Raw genomic sequence first — 6,000 nt, forward strand, 5'->3', positions numbered from 1 at the left:
TAAATTCGCGAATTTTGCGAAATCGGAAAATTTTCGGAACGAGAAAAATGGAAGCGCTCATCTCGTGAATATTTGGAATACGTCAAAAGTGGAACGGAGTGAATCGGATGAATTATGTGGAAGAAGAAGCGGGACAAAAAAGTGTGGAGAATAAAATATAATAATAATAATAATAACTAGAAAATGCAATTTCTGGAGAAATTGCGTGTGAAGGCGAAGACTTTGAATCACTTCTTGGGGAATGATGCCGAATGATGTTGAAATGAGTTGAATTTCTTGAGAAATGTGGAAAATAGAAGTGTAATACTAAATTTTTGAGAATATGGTTGAATTTCAAATTTGATTTTTGGAATTTTTGGTAAGTGGAAAGTTGTGGAATAGGCAGGCAAAGGATGAACAGTTGAATGTTGGAACGGGTTGAATCGGTTAAAAAATGTAGAAGTGAGAGCAAATGTTGAATCCCCATAGAGAATGAATGGGAATTAAAAGAAAAAGCAATTGCGCCAAAATATTTTGAAATTTGGAACAAAACGTAAAAAAACAGCTTCAGGAGGTTCACTTTTGGGGTTAAAATGTTGAAACGGGTTCAATCGGACAAAAAATGCAAAAGTTAGCGCCTAATGTAGCTATTTATGGCAGTTAATGTTGAAATAAGTTCACTTCCGGGTTGATTTGGGTCACTTCCGGTCCATTTGGGTCACTTCCGGTCTGATTAGAGGCACTTCCGGTCCAGCTGAGGTCACTTCCGGTTTATTTGGGGTCACTTCCGGTTTAAAAAGGTCACTTCCGGTTTAAAAAGGTCACTTCCGGTTTGATTTGGGGTCACTTCCGGTTTACCTGAGGTCACTTCCTGTTTACCTAAGGTCACTTCCGGTTTGATTTGGGCCACTTCCAGTTCATTCTAGGTTCATTGGGAGCACTTCAGGGTCAATCCAAGATGGCCGCCACACTGGAAGTGGGGGTCAAGGGTTGAATTTTGTAAGCATAGTGGAAGTGGGGGTGAAGGGGGTGAATATGGTAAGGATGAGGTGACCAAAGTGAATAAAGTTGGAATGGGTTGAATCGGTTGAAAAATGTAGAAATTAGAGTAGAAAAACCAAATTTTGTAGAATTTGGTTGTATTTCAAAATTGAAAATTTGGAAATTTTGGTAAGTGGGAAGGTGTGGAATAGGTAGGCAAAAGATGAACAGTTGAAAGTTGGAATGGGTTGAATCGGTTGAAAAATGTAGAAATTAGAGTAGAAAAACGAAATTACGAAAAATTTGGTTGAATTTCAAATTTGAAAATTTGGAATTTTTTTGTAAGTGGGAAGTTGTGGAATAGGTAGGCAAAAGATGAACAGTTGGAAGTTGGAACGGGTTGAATCGGTCGAAAAATGTAGAAATTAGAGGTGAAAAACGAAATTTCGTGAAATTTTGTCGGAATTTTTAACGTGAAAACGTGAAATTTTTGAATTTGGGAATTTTGGGAATGTCGAGAATCATTCCGAATGTGGTTTGAATGTGCTGAATGAGGTGAATTTAAAAGGGGAATGACGTAAATGTGAAATGTCGAATCTGCCATTGAGAATGAATGGGGAAAAATTTGTCGTAAATTCGCGAATTTTGCGAAATCGGAAAATTTTCGGAACGAGAAAAATGGAAGCGCTCATCTCGTGAATATTTGGAATACATCAAAAGTGGAACGGAGTGAATCGGATGAACTATGTGGAAGAAGAAGCGGGACAAAAAAGTGTGGAGAATAAAATAGAAGAATAATAATAACTAGAAAATGCAATTTCTGGAGAAATTGCGTGTGAAGGCGAAGACTTTGAATCACTTCTTGGGGAATGATGCCGAATGATGTTGAAATGAGTTGAATTTCTTGAGAAATGTGGAAAATAGAAGTGTAATACTAAATTTTTGAGAATATGGTTGAATTTCAAATTTGATTTTTGGAATTTTTGGTAAGTGGAAAGTTGTGGAATAGGCAGGCAAAGGATGAACAGTTGAATGTTGGAACGGGTTGAATCGGTTAAAAAATGTAGAAGTGAGAGCAAATGTTGAATCCCCATAGAGAATGAATGGGAATTAAAAGAAAAAGCAATTGCGCCAAAATATTTTGAAATTTGGAACAAAACGTAAAAAAACAGCTTCAGGAGGTTCACTTTTGGGGTTAAAATGTTGAAACGGGTTCAATCGGACAAAAAATGCAAAAGTTAGCGCCTAATGTAGCTATTTATGGCAGTTAATGTTGAAATAAGTTCACTTCCGGGTTGATTTGGGTCACTTCCGGTCTATTTGGGTCACTTCCGGTCTGATTAGAGGCACTTCCGGTCCAGCTGAGGTCACTTCCGGTTTATTTGGGGTCACTTCCGGTTTAAAATGGTCACTTCCGGTTTAAAAAGGTCACTTCCGGTTTGATTTGGGGTCACTTCCGGTTTACCTGAGGTCACTTCCTGTTTACCTAAGGTCACTTCCGGTTCGATTTGGGGCACTTCCGGTTCATTCTAGGTTCATTGGGAGCACTTCAGGGTCAATCCAAGATGGCCGCCACACTGGAAGTGGGGGTCAAGGGTTGAATTTTGTAAGCATAGTGGAAGTGGGGGTGAAGGTGGTGAATATGGTAAGGATGAGGTGACCAAAGTGAATAAAGTTGGAATGGGTTGAATCGGTTGAAAAATGTAGAAATTAGAGTAGAAAAACCAAATTTTGTAGAATTTGGTTGAATTTCAAAATTGAAAATTTGGAAATTTTGGTAAGTGGGAAGGTGTGGAATAGGTAGGCAAAAGATGAACAGTTGAAAGTTGGAATGGGTTGAATCGGTTGAAAAACGTAGAAGTTAGAGTAGAAAAACGAAATTTTGGAGAATTTGGTTGAATTTCAAATTTGAAATTTTGGAATTTTTGGTAGGTGAGAAGTTGTGGAATAGGCAGGCAAAAGATGAACAGTTGAAAGTTGGAATGGGTTGAATCGGTTGAAAAATGTAGAAGTTAGAGTAGAAAAACGAAATTACGAAGAATTTGGTTGAATTTCAAATTTGAAAATTTGGAATTTTTTTGTAAGTGGGAAGTTGTGGAATAGGTAGGCAAAAGATGAACAGTTGGAAGTTGGAACGGGTTGAATCGGTCGAAAAATGTAGAAATTAGAGGTGAAAAACGAAATTTCGTGAAATTTTGTCGGAATTTTTAACGAGAAAACGTGAAATTTTTGAATTTGGGAATTTTGGGAATGTCGAGAATCATTCCGAATGTGGTTTGAATGTGCTGAATGAGGTGAATGTAAAAGGGGAATGACGTAAATGTGAAATGTCGAATCTGCCATTGAGAATGAATGGGGAAAAATTTGTCGTAAATTCGCGAATTTTGCGAAATCGGAAAATTTTCGGAACGAGAAAAATGGAAGCGCTCATCTCGTGAATATTTGGAATACGTCAAAAGTGGAACGGAGTGAATCGGATGAATTATGTGGAAGAAGAAGCGGGACAAAAAAGTGGCGGGAATAAAATAGAAGAATAATAATAATAATAATAGAGAATGGTGTAGAATAACATATGTGTGAAGGCCATCGCCTTCACACAATAATAATAATAGAGAATGGTGTAGAATAACATATGTGTGAAGGCCATCGCCTTCACACAATAATAATAATAGAGAATGGTGTAGAATAACATATGTGTGAAGGCCATCGCCTTCACACAATAATAGAGAATGGTGTAGAATAACATATGTGTGAAGGCCATCGCCTTCACACAATAATAATAGAGAATGGTGTAGAATAACATATGTGTGAAGGCCATCGCCTTCACACAATAATAATAATAACTAGAAAATGCAATTTCTGGAGAAATTGCGTGTGAAGGCGAAGACTTTGAATCACTTCTTGGGGAATGCTGGCGAATTATGCTGAAACGAGTTGAATTACTTGAGAAATGTAGAAAATAGAGGTGAAAATCGGAATTTTTGAGAATTTGGTGATATTTCAGAATTTTGGAGAATTTGGTTGAGTTTAAAATCTTAAAATGTGGAATTTATGGCAAGTGGAAATTTGGGGAATAGGTAGGAAAAAGATGAAGAGTTGAAAGTTGGAATGGGTTGAATCGGTTCAACAATGTGAAAATTAGAGTAGAAAAACACATTTTTGGAGAATTTGGTTGAATTTCAAATTTCAAAATTTGGAATTTTTTGTAAGGGGAAGTTGTGGAATAGGTAAGCAAAAGATGAAGAGTTGAAAGTTGGAATGGGTTGAATCGGTAGAGAAATGTAGAAATGAGAGTAGAAAAACGAAATTTTGGAGAATTTGGTTGAATTTCAAATTTGAGATTGGTGGGAAGTTGTGTAATACGTAGGCAAAAGATGAAGAGTTGAAAGTTGGAATGGGTTGAATCGGTTGAAAAACGTACAAATTAGAGTCGAAAAACGAAATTTTGCAGAATTTGGTGGAATTTCAAATTTGGAATTTTTGGTAAGTGGGAAGTTGTGAAATAGGTAAGCAAAAGATGAAAAGTTGAAAGTTGGAATGGATTGAATCGGTTGCACAATGTAAAGATTAGAGTAGAAAAACAAAATGTTTGAGAATTTGGTTGAATTTCAAATTTTTAATTTTTGATTTTTGGTAAGTGGGAAGTTGTGGAATAGGTAGGCAAAAAATGAAGAGTTGAAAGTTGGAATGGGTTGAATCGGTTGAACAATGTAGAAATTACAGTAGAAAAACGAAATTTTGGAGATTTTGGTTGAATTTCAAATTTGGAATTTTTGGTAAGTCGGAAGTTGTGGAATAGGTAGGCAAAAGATGAAGAGTTGAAAGTTGGAATGGGTTGAATCGGTTGAACAATGTAGAAATTAGAGTAGAAAAACAAAATGTTGGAGAATTTGGTTGAATTTCAAATATGGATTTTTTGGTAAGTGGGAAGTTGTGGAATAGGTAGGCAAAAGATGAAGAGTTGAAAGTTGGAATGGGTTGAATCGGTTGAACAATGTAGAAATTACAGTAGAAAAACGAAATTTTGGAGATTTTGGTTGAATTTCAAATTTGGAATTTTTGGTAAGTCGGAAGTTGTGGAATAGGTAGGCAAAAGATGAAGAGTTGAAAGTTGGAATGGGTTGAATCGGTTGAACAATGTAGAAATTAGAGTAGAAAAACAAAATGTTGGAGAATTTGGTTGAATTTCAAATATGGAATTTTTGGTAAGTGGGAAGTTGTGGAATAGGTAGGCAAAAGATGAAGAGTTGAAAGTTGGAATGGGTTGAATCGGTTGAACAATGTAGAAATTAGATTAGAAAAACGAAATTTTGGAGAATTTGGTTGAATTTCAAATTTGGAATTTTTGGTAAACGGGAAGTTGTGGAATAGGTAGGCAAAACATGAACAGTTGAAAGTTGGAATGAGTTGAATCGGTTAAAAAATGTAGAAATTAGAGTAGAAAAACAAAATTTTTGAGAATTTGGTTGAATTCCAAATTTGGAATTTTTGGTAAGTCGGAAGTTGTGGAATAGGTAGGCAAAATATGAAGAGTTGAAAGTTGGAATGGGTTGAATCGGTTGAACAATGTAGAAATTAGAGTAGAAAAACAAAATGTTGGAGAATTTGGTTGAATTTCAAATATGGAATTTTTGGTAAGTGGGAAGTTGTGGAATAGGTAGGCAAAAGATGAAGAGTTGAAAATTGGAATGGGTTGAATCGGTTGAACAATGTAGAAATTAGATTAGAAAAACGAAATTTTGGAGAATTTGGTTGAATTTCAAATTTGGAATTTTTGGTAAACGGGAAGTTGTGGAATAGGTAGGCAAAACATGAACAGTTGAAAGTTGGAATGAGTTGAATCGGTTAAAAAATGTAGAAATTAGAGTAGAAAAACAAAATGTTGGAGAATTTGGTTGAATTTCAAATATGGAATTTTTGGTAAGTGGGAAGTTGTGGAATAGGTAGGCAAAACATGAACAGTTGAAAGTTGGAATGAGTAGAATCGGTTGAAAAATGTAGAAATTAGAGTAGAAAAACAAAATTTTTGAGAATTTTTCA

The sequence above is a fragment of the Syngnathus scovelli genome, chromosome 19 (genome assembly GCF_024217435.2).
Source record: "Syngnathus scovelli strain Florida chromosome 19, RoL_Ssco_1.2, whole genome shotgun sequence".
Lineage (NCBI taxonomy): Eukaryota > Metazoa > Chordata > Actinopteri > Syngnathiformes > Syngnathidae > Syngnathus > Syngnathus scovelli.